This window comes from Phragmites australis, chromosome 12 (assembly GCF_958298935.1).
Source record: "Phragmites australis chromosome 12, lpPhrAust1.1, whole genome shotgun sequence".
Classification (NCBI taxonomy): domain Eukaryota; kingdom Viridiplantae; phylum Streptophyta; class Magnoliopsida; order Poales; family Poaceae; genus Phragmites; species Phragmites australis.
In genome coordinates, this window is record NC_084932.1 from 5413083 (window position 1) to 5427793 (window position 14711).

At 45.6% G+C, this 14711-nt stretch overlaps 1 long non-coding RNA gene across 2 annotated transcripts; it reads right to left on the reverse strand.

Moving 5' to 3' along the window:
• Nucleotides 1–4501: 4501 nt before the first annotated feature.
• On the reverse strand, nucleotides 4502–12065 carry LOC133887060 (uncharacterized). Of its 2 annotated transcripts, XR_009903513.1 has the most exons (4): nucleotides 11844–12065; nucleotides 5393–5464; nucleotides 5060–5314; nucleotides 4502–4984 (listed from the first exon to the last, which is right to left on the reverse strand). It is a non-coding gene; the product is annotated as an uncharacterized LOC133887060 (long non-coding RNA). The 2 variants fall into 2 exon arrangements; XR_009903512.1 differs by having other exon boundaries at nucleotides 4502–5314.
• Between the last annotated feature and the right edge of the window lie 2646 nt (nucleotides 12066–14711).

Consider the following 14711-nt stretch of genomic DNA (forward strand, 5'->3'; position numbering starts at 1 on the left):
GAACTGGCAAAAGCAAAAAAGGAGGCAAGGATTTTGATTGGTAGCCACTCTCAGGCAATGCCACTATTTATATCTACCCTTAGAATTGGGACATCTGCAGCAAAAATAAATGCTTTAGCACTACTTGGTTTATCTTGTAGGAGGATATATAAAACAATTCAAGGTGTATCAAGGCAAATTCCAACTCTTCAGAACCTCGAGACTCTCGAGAACCTACTTCACCCTCATCATCCACATCTTCTATCGAGGTATAACATATCTCAATTTTTTCCCTCTTGCTCATTTATTATGTTTACGAGTTAGTTCTAAACTGCTAATCCACAACAAAAAAGGAAATATATTGGTATATTCTGGAGTTGCTCTTGCTTTGCAAAATTAGCTTATCTGGCTGCTCTCGTTTCATTTCATCTCACAGCCTTTTTTGTGTTTGTTTGAAGCCTTTTTGTTTCACCTTTTCCTTCTTTGTTTCATGCACTTTGAAATCCTTCTTTGTTGAAGTTATAAGAAGCAGCAGCTAGCAAACGCTCATCATATTTAATTTATTATTTGTTCACATATGGTAACATTAGTCTTTCATGTTAAGATATTGAGTATGCAAAACCAATGGGCATTTTTGGACTATGGGTGAATTTTTATTTTCTATTTTTGGACTATTGGTTATTCAAACATTTAATGGACGATTCTAGGAAGAGTTTAATATGATTTGCTATGCTGTTTCTGATTCTACACAAAGTCTGCTTACATATAAAATCATTATCCTAACCATGGAAACAGAAGCCCATTCATACACCCCACAGCAAAATTGTGTATACCTTGCAAGATGGAATTTTTTGGTTGATGTATTTCATTTTTATGCCAACTTTCCCAGTAAATCAAGGGAAATGGTAGACTCCAGACTGACACCCTTTTTCTTAATATTATAGCTGTATTGCTTGGGTACCAGGTATAGAGGTGTACAAATATTATTGCACATATTAGTACCTACTGTTCAATTGGTGTCGAGAACAGACGATCAAGAATACGAATCATGATGTCCCACTTACTGTAGCTGAATTATTCTACACTCCGGAGATCTGATACCTTATATCCATGTTTTTATTCTTTGTGCATTACTTGTCTTTTCCATATTTTACTGTTTCTTCTCCTATGCCTATTTCCAGGCCCTAATAGCTCCTGCATATTACAGGAACAGTATGAAGACTCAGAAAATATGTGGACTTGTGCCCTTCTGTTGGCCACTTTATTTCAGGATTCATTGGTTGTTCAATCTTCAGAAATAATGCGAACAATACCTTCTTTAGCTTCATTGCTAAAATCTGATGATATCATCGATAAGTACTTTGTTGTGCAATCACTGGCTAGCCTTGTTTCCACTGGAAGCAGAGGTATACAGCTTCCGGTGCAGTTGTGGGTGCTGTAGGCTTGATCGGACAGGTGGAATCTGATATGCCAAACCTTGTTACAATGGCGGAAGAATTCAAGTTGGCAGAGAATCCAAGTCAAATAATACTGAGAAGCCTTTTTGAGCTTGAAGATGTTTGCACTGGTGCTACTACTCGAAGGTCCATACCCTTGCTAGTGGACCTACTTGAACCAATGCCTGACAGACCAGGCTTTGCTCCTTCTAACTCAACGAGCAGAAGGTAGCGAGGCAAATAAAGTTGCTATGGCGGAGGCTGGAGCTTTAGATGCTTTGACTAAGTAATCCTGATCTTCTTTACCATGAATCATCCCTTAGCACTTCAAATCAACTGGTAGCTGTCTTGCGTTTGGGCTCGAAAAGTTCTAGGGGTTGTGGGCAACTCTCATTTGCTGCTATCAGAAGGCAGAAGCAATGCTCCGTCCATGATAGCTGCTCCATTAAGCATTGTGGCCATGAGAATGGCATGCCCCTGTTCATGAGATAGGTATATAATAAGACAAATGCCAAATAAAATAAGTGTTCATATATCTGAAGCTGGCAAACATTACACAAATGTTCAATAAAGAAGGAACTTGTGAAAAAAGACCTCTTCGTTAGTTGTTACAGAATGGAAATCTTGGTTGACTGGCGACAAACCAGTTAGTGGGAACAATGATTATCAACTACAGATTACATCATGGCAGGTCTACACTCTACAGCTTGGTGTCATCGTGACATGAACATCAATGAATGCAAAAGGAAACCAAATAGAATTGTATGCTGACATATAAAAATTCATGCATCAGATATAACATGCATCTATAACAAGCGATGAAAGAGAACTGATGCGAGAAAGGTTTCATCATACTGGGCAATCAACAAATGAGACGTGTCTCAGGAGCTTCATCCTGCAGTTTTCAAAACCTGGCACATCGCACAGAGGGCTGTCTTCTTTTCCACTTCCATAAGCCCTGTACATGATAATAACAGTGGTCAAGCAATTAGCAAGAAGACAATGTATGCCTTCAGTCTAGGAGAATGTGGCAGCAAGAAATTAGCTGGCGTTCAGGACATATGCAAGCATTCAGCAGATACATGGTTTTTAGCAGATCACTAGATAGTCCTAAAATTACATGTGAAGCATTTGACAACAGAGAAAAAATGTAAGCAGATCACTTGATAGTCCTGAAAGCTAACACAGTCAAGTAGAGACGAATCCAGACTCCAAAGTAACGAGAATATATATATAATGTCTGGAGTAACTGCCATCTCCCGCTTTAATGATCTGAATTTGAGTTTTCAGCATGCTCAGATTTCTCATGATATGGCTATATATTAGTATGAAAGTCAATCTCGAAAAAACAGGCCAAAACTACAAACCCAACAATGCGTAGCTCATTAATCAATAATGCTAAAGAGATTTTCTCTGTGCATTCACGCGGACACAGACAAGCCAGCGCCGAAGAACCGTACCTCAAATTGCGGCATCTCTCACCAATAGCAATAAAGAAATCCTTAGGGAACGAGCATTTGAGTAGCGAGAATTCGCACATGCTACCCTTCACGATGGCCGAAGCTGCGGAGTCGTCGACGAGGCTGCAGTTGACACTGAGGTTGCGGACCATGCCATTCCCGCTAGAATCCTGATTAGAATCGTGTTCATCGGGGTAAACGCCTACGGCGGCGAGCAACCAAACCCCACCGGTTAGGGAAGCAAACCGTCTGGTGGGGTGAGAAGAACGAGACGGAGGGAGCGGAAGGGAGGCTCACGGATTTGACGATGGTGGTGACGGCGGAGATGGCGATGTTGGCGGCGGTGTGGAGCGCGCGGCAGGACGCGGCGGTGGAGCAGGCGTCGTCGACGTCGACGCGACGGTCGTGAGCCGCGCGATGAACTCCATGAGACCCATCCGTCGCTGCGAGGAGGACCAGGTGACCGTGCGGTACGCGGCCGGCACGGCTCGTGTTCTTGGAGGCGTCATGGTCAGGCGATAGGTCCAACTCCGAGGAGGTCGACCTACAGGGACTGGACCTCCGTTTCTACGTAGGTCTCCGTTTCGCGTTCGTACCCGATCGAGACCGACTCCACCCCGGCGACGTCTACTTATATAACCCCGGCGACGTCTGCCAGTATCGTAGTCACCTGAACCAAATTAAGCGAGCACGCAGGAACGTCGCCGGGAGGAGAAGGAGATTGACGGCATGGTCACGGTCGGCTCAGCCGCCGCCGGCCGGCGCAAGCGGCTGACGGCGTGGCGCGCGGTTGAGACCTGCATCATCTGGGTAATCTCTCCGCTCTCGCTCCCTGACTCCCTCTCCAAACGCCACGCCCGCATGTGCATGCACTGCTCGGTCAGATCGGGCTCGGAAGTCGCAACATGAGATCGAAATTTCTCGAGATTTACACGAGAATCTGACCGATGGCCCTAACTTTTTCCTTCGAGCACATGCCCCCCATCGTTCCATGCATATATATACGTAGCGCGATATATTCTCGACGTGATTTTCGCAGGTCTGGTGGGCTTCCGCTACCGCTCTGGCCTACGTGCTGATCGTGTCGCAAACCGAGTCGCAGATACGGGAAGGCACAGCATGGCGTACCCTGCCTTTCTTCGTTCCTCTCTGCTTGCTTTTCCAAGTGGCGGTGACGCTTGTTTTCAGGAATCTTCGACTGCTTCAGGGAGGCACCATCAGCAGCTTTGAGAAGATGATGTTCAGGCCCTACGAAGCTCTTCTTAAAAAGTTCATTCTTCCGGAAAATACTGTCTAGTTTTTTTTTATCATAACTAGTACGCGTTACACATATAAATGTTTCCTTTTTTATTATAGTGAGGACGTACTTCTGTAATAATTGTTGTTTGGAATTTGAATTCCCTCTCAACAAGCAAGTGCATGGCACATAAACATCGGTTTCATCGCATCTAGAGAGCAGACTCGCTTTCCTTGCTGTGTGCGCTTTGGCACAGCTGATCGCCGTAACTGCATTTTGTTTTGGTGTTTTGATATCTTCACACGGGCGAAATCGACCCAAATTCGATACTTGAAAGAAGCCATTTATCCAGGAAAAACAGCTATATTTTGTTTTCAAATCTAGGCACTTAACTTTTCTTCATAAGTGGTGTCGGGTTATTGTACTCATTCTCATGGCGTAGTGAGCAAGAGATTACTCAATCAAATCTGAAAAATCAACAACAAATACAGCCACTGGTTGGCAAATCTACCCATGCAATTGCACTATGGCCTATGAGTACTAGGTAAAGAGAATGTGGTGCTATATTATCAGACACGAAGCTGCTACCACGCGACAACAGCATATGGACACATCAAGTAATGACTTTGCATGATATATAAGAACAAGTGATACTACCAGTAGTTCAAAGCTAGGGAGTCTATGTTATCACAAGATGCAAAGTGAATGTACCGTACCTTAAACGTGCTACGGGTGAGGTTCGGGTACAAAGTGAATCTTCCACAGGAATGTTATGATGATAGCACCGGTTAGGAAGAGAAAAATGTCGACAAGAATACAAACTTCCTGATGGCCTCCCGGAGCGAGGAGTCCAATTGCAAAATGAAAAATCCCTAGACAAAAAACAGTACCAATTGTGTCATTGCTGACTACATGGAGTGAAGAGACCAAAGCAAGATAGAAATTACCCAGCCAAAAAACAGTCATAACCAGTGTCATTGCAAACACTACAGAAGACCATGTCATTGGCTCAGAAGAGTGTGACAAAACAAAAGCAGCAGTACCAATGTATCCCATGAGGAGGAAGGTAAATAGCATCAGAGAGCCTGGTTTGTTTCACTTAATTTTTCCAGGTTTGATATTCCCATCATGGCTGGTAACATCAGAGAGACATCATTGAACAGGAGAGAACGGTAGGATTCCATGAGCTTTTCGTGCTGCACCTGAAATTGTATGAGTAATTAGCATATGTGGCAGACATCTTAAGTAGAGTGAGTGTAATTTTTGAACCGCATGTTCACCTCCAGCTTCTCTTGATGGTTAGATTTACGCTTCTTCGCCATCTTTTGAGAACAGAAAGAATCAGCTAAGGACTACATGAAGAAAAACGGATCGAGATCATTACAAATCCAACATGCAGAGATTCAATTTCATGCACAAAAAAGAGCTGAACTGAATTAACCATCCACCAACTTGAAGCCATGTTGTCTATGACCATACAGTATCTATGAAATCTCATCATTTGTTTCTTGAGATGATGAAACCCACAATTTGCTCACTAAATATCCCTAACAATACCATAAGGTACAGTTTTTTTTTTTTTTTTAAAAGCAGGGCAGCCAAATGATCCCACTTGCCCTTTGTGCTTCATTTCACCCAGAAACATGCAGCACCTTCTTGCCAATTGTACATACTCCAGAAGCCTATTTGGTCGACAGCTCAATATTCAGGCAATGCCTCTGCCTGCTAGCTTCAACCTGGTGGTTGAGCTCCTCTCTTCTATTCACTACTGAATTCAGAAAAGGGATGGGATTCTTTGATTGTACTCTACTGTTGGACAAATTGGCTCGAGCAGAATGCACAGATTGTTTCAATCGATCTGGACGCAACCTAGACGCAATTCTTAGCCACTTCAAGATGAAACGGTAATTTGGATGGAAGTCTGTGGTAGAATTCGCAAACCAGGAAAAAGTGCATTTGAGTGGTAATACTCAAAGATCGCCTATGCAGATCACCAGCTCTGAACTTTCTAGTGATGAATCTTCAGACCATGACAATATTAAGAGTCCAGAGATATTAAATTCGAGATACAATGCAATGGAAGCAGGTATTACCCCCTTTGGATGATGTTATGGGCTGGTGGATTGGGGTTCGATCTCAGGAAGTGGGAGTGCTCGACAGGAGGACGAGGCTTATAACCTCGTCTCCCTAGCGCTGTGATGAGAGGAGAGGTGCAAAGCACCGTGATAGGGAGATAGGAGACTAACTTCTGCTTGCTTTATTCATGGGCATCGCCTCTCCAAATATAGAGCAGTCCAGATGCGACAAACTGATCCTAATAAACCAACTAAGCAATCTCTTAGCTAACAAATCCAAATCTTATCTAACTTAACTTGATTCTTAAGCAGATAGCAAACATCCTAACAAACCACTTACCCGGCCTGTGCCGAACTGAGGCCACACATAACAGATGAAGGGATGGTAGAGAAGGCCAAGGAGTTAGAGAAGGCACAGATGCATAAATTGGATGCACGTTTTGATCACAAAACAACACCTCTTTAGAAAGTCATGGACTGGAAAATAGCAAGCATTCAGAAACAGATGAAGGGTAAGGGGGTCTTGGTGGAGTCTGCGAGTGGGGCACCGACCCTGACTAAAGAACTGCATGATATGCAATAGAAGGAAAACCAAGTGAAGATCGCAACAAATTCTCCTCTATAGACTTAAGAGATCGAGGCCATCTACAGGGTGCAACCTACTTTTTTTGATAATGGAAGTACAACGTTCAGCCTCTGCACCAACAAGACATCAACCAACAAGACATCAAGACGTTCAGGATGTACACAACCATTTTTTTTAAAAAATAGGCACTCAAATTCGCGTCCAAGAGGACTCAAACTTTGGTGGTCTAAGCATACATTCGCACTCTCAACCAATTGAGCTAAGCTCAGTTCCTCGGGTGCAACCTACTTAAGAGGCCAAGTTCACGCCAGTCAAGACCCCAAAATAAAACAAAAGGTGACCTAGTTGCTGCCATCAGGAAGAGGTCGTGGATTAATGATGATGGGATTCCTATCTAATTGAAGGCTGAACATCGCACCCAGCAGAAAAACAACATCTCAGGTACCAATACTATTCATTTTCTGTTCTAAACTCTGTCGGTAGCAGTAAACTCCTACAGGTAGCAGCTGTGTGTGGAGTGCAAATTGAGCAAATTGTGGCACATAAAATGAAGGGGCGTGTGGTGATCAAAAAGAAAAAAAATATTTTTCTCCATTGGAACAATAAAGGTATGGAGAATGAAGGGAGAAGAAGACATCTAGGGGAGTTGTCAAAACACAAAGTAGACATTCTATGACTGCAAGAAACCATTGAAGCAGGTTTCTCAATTAGAGTTGTAACAATTAGTGAACAGGGCACTGTCCTATACCCGATGTGACAGGTGGGCCCCTAAGACTTAGGGAGGACGTTACAAAAGGAGGAAGCGCCGAGTGGCTGGAACCAAGGAATGAACAGAGGAGACGGAACCAAACCGAACGGCGGTGAGCTACGGCTAAGGCGAGTCGGAGACTCAATCATCTCCTTCCTTTCCCTTACTCTTCTTCTTCCATCAGTTGTACTCATACTGTGTGTGTTGGTTGATTTGGCTATTGAACTCCAATTTGGGATTGTTCTAGTGTGTTTGTGTGTGGATTGGGGTGCTTGAATCAATTGGGTCGGTAACAATTGGTAATCAGAGCTATCGATCCGGTCGATGAGGACCGACGAGCAGCATGCAGAGCTGGTCGCGATGTTGAACCAGAACCACCAAGCACTCGCAGATCTAAGGGCCGAGGTGCATGAGTTGAAGACAATGCTGAAGGAGCCCACGCTGATCAATCCACCCCTAGCATGCTCGCCGCCTCCGCCCTTCGTTGCTTCAGCCAGCGGCGGAACAGGAGCGTTCCGCATCTGAGGAGGCATCACCACCAGATGGGAAGCCGTTCGACAACAACGTCCATGTCTTCTTCATCCGCAACGGCATCAAACTCCCCAACGACCTGGTGCGCGAGATCTTCCTTCGGATCCCGTGCGAGGCAGACCACGTCTGCGTGTCTGGCGTACGAGGACGTGCAAGGTGCACTCGTCCGGGCCACCAGCGTGCTGAGCTCCATGGCATCGTACACCATATGTGCCTCTCAGAGCCAGAGGATGTACGCGCGCGACCTGCGCAGTGGCCTCTACCGTGACGGCCCTCTTGGCCAGCTGCCTACACTCCTGCCCAGCACGCTAACCTCGCCAACCGTGCTCCGGTCATCAACCTTCCCGAGCCGTCGCCAAGTGTTCAACAGAATGCGTCTACCACCTCATCGAGCTCATTGGCCGAGCCCACGACTGCTCCTTCTAGATGGCCGCTGAGTTCGCTACCTGGGACATCAATGGCATCGTCATCTTTGATCTCGAGATCGGCCAGGGCACACACGAGGTTTCCAAGCTCGCAGACGAGGCGCGCCACGATTCCATGTCGGCCTTGTTCGCGCTCTTTCCACTGGACCTCTGCGACGCCAGCGGCAACTCTGAGGCACGGGAGACACGCCTGTGAGCAAATGTGTCCTCCGCTACCGCGACTTTGTACCCGAGTTCGGTAGGGCGCTCAATGACGATGGTTGTGGTGACTTCGTCTTCTTCGATGCCGATGACCTTGAGGTAGTGTTCAGGGATGCGTACGCTCACCCGACTGTGGATGGCGTCAGGTTCTAGGGGTTCCAGCGCCAAGACGAGTTGGTGAACGGCCAGGCCATGGCGTTCGACTTCACAACTAGGGGACCCGTCCTCCACGACCACATCGACCTCCATGGGCAAACGCTCGCCAATCGTTCGACGGGAAGCCTCAGTCTCCCCGAGAGTATCATCTCACCATGCGTCGTGACACCTCGGCCTCCTCGACGCACGCATCGGCCCTCCGCAAATCCTCGTGTCTCCGTGCAGGCATCGATACGACGTCGTGGTGGGCGGCGGCGTCGTCGTTGTTCCGTGCACGCATGGCCTATGCGGTGGCCTCCATTGCGATGGCCCGCTCAACTGGCCGCAGCTCGGCGCGTACGCGGCCGACTCGCGGCTTCCTCTCATGCCCATCACGCCAAGTTCAAGCGATCGCTCGAAAAGCGAACTCCCGCGTTCTTCCGAGTCTCCAAGGGCGGCGACGGTGGCAAGCACGTCGTCCTCAAGTGCAACGACTCGTCCATGTCGTTGCACGCCGACAACCTCTACAGGCCGACCTTCGCCAACTTCATCGACTACGACATTGCCAAGACCAGCGACAAGATTTCTCTCAGGACTCTGGTTGGCCACTCGGTGGTGGAGAGCCTTGGAGTCCACGGGAAGAAGGGCATCCCGGTCATCCAAGTGCCAATGGAGTTCTCACTGGCCAAGGTCGTGTTCACTGCAATGTCAAGGTCTGGGAAATTCCGTGTTCCTCATGGGATTGCTGCAATGTCAAGAGTTGTGGCTGCTCATGTCCTTGATTCCCAGCCATGGCCACCACCTGATCTGGAGAGTCATCTGACATTGTACATAGGAGCTTTTCCGATGGTGCCTATAGATCTAGGTGCTGGAAGCAGTGCTTAGAAGGGCTTGTCTGAAAGCACCAGATTGAAGGGTGTAGTCACTGCAGGCTCAAAAGGCAATTTCATTACCATTGCTCAAATGACATAATGTGTTGACCAGCAAGATGCTGCAGTGAAGGAGCTTGAGAATCACCTACGGATTGGCAATTTGAAACTATATTTGTTACAGATTGAATCCTTGCAGTCTAACAAAGATGGCATGTCACAGCTCTAGAGCAATTAGAGATCGATGTCTGCATGGTCCCTGATTGCAATGGTGAAGATGTTGAGTGTTTGGCTGCTGCCTTGTCTGAAGATGGATACTCTTCAAGAATGATCTTGAGTTGGCTAAGAAGCTAGCATTTGTAGCTGATCTTTCTTTGTCAGGAGGGAGTTTTCGCGAATATGAAATTGATGCAAGTCCAGTAGCAAGCATGTTGCTTGGCATGAGTTCATTGCAGGATAATTTGCTGGAACAAAGCAGTCTGACCATAGTTCTCAGTATGCCGAATCATCCAGACTCGATGCTAATCAGAAGTGTGTTGGGCCTCTAGATGACATACCAGAGGTCAATACCTCAGAGAGCACATCTTCAATGTCAGTTCGTTGTCACCTTCTCTAGAGGATGTTCACTCGGTTCATCGAAGAGCAAACTGATTTGGAAGGCAGAACTAGGTTCTGGCTATGGCTAACAGCAACATGACACATGGTGGAGCAGGAAGCAGTGGAAGTATGGTGATCGGGAGCAGCGATATCAGGCTTCAAGAGTTCATCGCAATATCGGCTTGAGGGCAAGCCGAATTTCAAGATGAGGGGAATGTGATATGCTCGATATGACAGGTGGGCCCCCAAGACTCAGGGAGGACGTTACAAAAGGAGGAAGCGCCGAGCGGCTGGAACCAGGGAATGAACAGAGGAGACGGAACCGAACTGAATGGCGGCGAGCTGCGGCTCAAGCGAGTCAGAGACTTGATCATCTCCTTCCTTTCCCTTACTCTTCTTCTTCCATTAGTTGTACCCAGACCGTGTGTTGGTTGATTTGGCTATTGAACTCCAATTTGGGATTGTTCTAGTGTGTTTGTGTGTGGATTGGGGTGCTTGAATCAGTTGGGTTGGTAACAGGGACCTTGTGCTTGGAATTGAGTTGCAGCCCAAGGCCACTCTAGGGGCTTGCTTTTAGGGGTAAGAATGGAGATGTTGATGCTAATGCTATAGAATCTAGGGAGTTTAGTTTTTGCCAGCACAGTAATTACTAGTAGAAGATATGCCTTCAAACAGGAAATTATGAATGTGTATGCCCAGTTCAATATGATAGAAAATGTGCATTTCTGCATGAACTCTATTCAAAAATTCAGAACAGCAGTTATCCTTTGGTTGTGGTAGGTGAGTTCAACTTTGTCTAGTTTGCTCATCAGCTCATGAGAAATCCAATGATGGTGTGGAGTTGATTTATATGGATACATTCAATGCTTTGTGACCCTGATGGGTTCCCATTGGGATTCTACAAGGAGTTTTGGAAGCAGGTTAACGAGACTTCGAAAGAAATGCTAGACAAATCATATGCGGGAGATTTGAATGCGACTGTCATGGTACCAACATGCACCGAAACACACTTTAACCCTGAGCCTGAAACCTTCACTATCAATATTTTGTAGTAAGGGACATAACATTGTTTAGGTGTTGGGGAAGGTTAAAGTGTGTTTCGGTGCATTTAGTTAGGTTTTGTGGATTTACAAGAAAAACACACACAATGATTTACAAGAAACTCATACTAAATTAGTTCCAGGTGGATTGTGATTCCAGAATTCAAAACTATCCAATCGATGGTCACAGACTCACAGCAACCGCATAAGCGCAGATGTTGCAGCACTGGATGAAATAACGCATAGCAATAGCATTCCGTCCCCCCATATTGCCCTTCCCAATAGAAAAACACACACGGAAGCACTGGAGCAAACTATCCAATCGATGGTCACAAACCCACAGCAACCGTATAAGCGCAGACGTTGCAGAACTGGATGAAATAACGCATAGCAATAGCAGTTGGTCCCCCCATATTGCCCTTCCCAACAGAAAAACACACTCCCGGAACAAGCACTGGAGCAAACTACCCAATCGAGCAACAGAATAAGCGAAGACGCCGCCGCCTATTCTCACGCGAGATTACCTGTGGAGGAGTCGGCGAGTGTTCCAAGATGGAGAAGCAACGAGGCGGAGTCGCGTGGCGTGCGAGAGGACGACGGCGCCGAGCAGCGGGCACTGCGCGGGGCCGGGCTCGGCTTGGCCTCTTCCCTGACTCTAGAAATTTCCAGAAAATGCAAATGAATTAGGGATTCGAGAGGAGAAGGAGCGAACAGGGAGAGGCGCTTGCCTTCGTTGGCCGTGAAGAAGCGAGGGCCGAACAAGCGGAGAAGAACCCGTGGACGGGTTTTGTAGGAAAAGGGGAGGGGAGGAATGGGACGGGATCGGGACGGGCGCAGATCGCGGCTTTCGCTGGCTGACATGTGGGTCTCGTATCGTACTTCCGGTTTGAGTTGTAGTACGAAGCTTGGCTGGTGGGCCCCCGCGCCCGAGCCATCCTGCGGCCTCCACCTCTGCCGCCACCTTCGCCCCCTGGCCGCGGCTTTCGCTGGTTTGAGTTGTAGTACGAAGCTTTGTTGGTGGGCTCCACCTCTCCCTCCAGGCTCCGGCTGGCGCCGGATCACCCAATTGCCCACGTAAATTTTTTCAGAAATTTTTTAAAAGTTACTAGTAACTTTTTCTCAAAACTTCTGAGATTTTTTTTCTCGTGCAAACTTTTTTTAAATTTTTTTGAACTAAATTTTTCTCGTATAAACTTTTTAAAAAAGAAAGACGGGAAGAGAAAAAGTTTTCAAAAAAAAGAGCGGAGGCTTTTTATCGCTCGCGAGGGGGTTTCTGCACACACGTGCCCTAAATAGCAGAGTCTGTTGCCCCCTCTCCATTGCCACGGTATGCTGCGTTAATCTGTTCGGTAGGTTACCAGAGAGCCTCTCGAGTGTAAATTAGTGTTTTTTTCCAGAGTTTTTAAAAATTCAAGATGTGTTAAAGTACAAATGTATCCAAAACTTTGATGTATTTGGATGAAACAAAACCTTAGATACTATAGTATTTTCCATGCTTGAAAAATCTATATTCACCTCCTCTTTTTTGGGAGTATACACCTCTTCTTTTGAGGAACTAAGAACGGTGGCTCCCACGCTCACGCAGCAGTATAAGGAAATGTTGAGTTGGTGTGAAAAAAAATTCTTGTGCCGTTAACATTCGTGTAGAGCACTGCTATACGTTAAACCACTTGAGTGGTTGCCCACTTGTTACTCAAAAGGGGTCAAATTACCTGGTTGTAAGGGAGTTATACAAATGGGTTATATGTGAAGTATTTCTCATTCGTGCATTAAAGTTTAGCACTGCTAATTTAGCAAGCACACGATTGATAAGATTTGAATGGCCTTCCCTAGATAGGATTTCCGTAGGACCTTACACGAGAATCGCACTTGTAAAATAATGGACCGATATATGTAAAAGATTTTTAAGTAAAAGAATTGGGTCTAGAATTCCGTATATGTATTCAGCATTATATTTTCTTCTCAATAATAGGGCAACTACTCAGTATTGTAATAAATTGTGGTATTGATATACAGTAGTATTTCACACATGGTACATTGGTACTTCACGAGCTGTAGTTTTCATATACGATGGGATTTCTGTTGGTACTAAGAAAATCTAGTGTACACCTAAAAAATTATGCAATGCCATTTAAAAAATATTTATTCTACAGTATACCACTAGTTAAGAGGCTAAGTTACAGTCAAGGGTCCACATATCAATGAGATATAACAAGTAAATTTTAAACATATGAGCTTACTTAGTGACATATAATGAATAATCTTAGCTAGCTCACTCCCCAGACCTGCCACGGAGGATTCTGGAGTTTAATCTTCAGAATCCCCACACGCGCGGACGTGGATCCTGAAGCAAATACAGAGGTAACATTAGGCTATCTTCAGCAGTTACTTCAAATTTTTATCTAAAAAATACTATTACAGTATCCTCTATCACTATTACAGCATCCCTTATTTTTTCATCTTCAGCAGCTATCCTATTTCCTACCTTCTACTCCTCTTTTTCTCTCTCCGATCCCGCTGTCAGTAACAGTACCCGACGGTGTTTTTCTTCCTCCGGACCCACGGTCTGCCACAGTAAACAGTACTGGTACAGTGTCCATCCAGCGGCCAGTGAGCGCAATGAACAGTACCCGGACTCATTTACTTCCCTGCTCCCTTCTCTCTCTGCTCAAACAAATATTTTTCTATACACCAAAAAATCTACAAATTTTTGTAAAGTTCTATAATTTATATGCAACCCATTTTAATTGGTTTTGCCCAAAAAGTCTGAGCCAACCTACAATTAAAATTCTTAAAAGTTACAAATTTTTCTAACTTGCTCTAATTTTTAAGCCTTCAATTCAAAACCCTAAAATCTGGAAAAAATCATCAAAATTCTTCACATACCATGGAATAATTTCTAAAATTATTCCCCGCTGTAGGTTGCACATGAATTTAATTTCCAAAATTATTCCCCGCTGTAGGTTGCACATGAATTTTGTGAGTTTCTTCCCAAGAAATTAATTGGAAATTGTTAAATTTAATGAGAATTAATGCTGCAAGAATATGTTGTGCTCAACAGCCCCATAGAAGCAAAGCTTTTCCCAAATTTACTTTTTTTTTTCAGGAATAAACGGACAAAAGGTAATCCCAGCTGGACCCGGGCCCGGCAGCAGTCGCTCGCAAAGGCTATACTGCGACTGACAATACGAGCTCACGCAGAGCCAAATGCTCTTACGACCACGTGAGGGAAAGCAACCCCACATTCCCAATCGCACATGCCTGACACTGCGAAGACCAAAGCCAAGCAAACGGCCACTGACACTCTGTCCCCACGTCAACGATGCGCTGATGGACCCATATGTCAGTTGGTGCCCAGTCGGAGACGTCGCACCGACCAGACAGTACCAGCC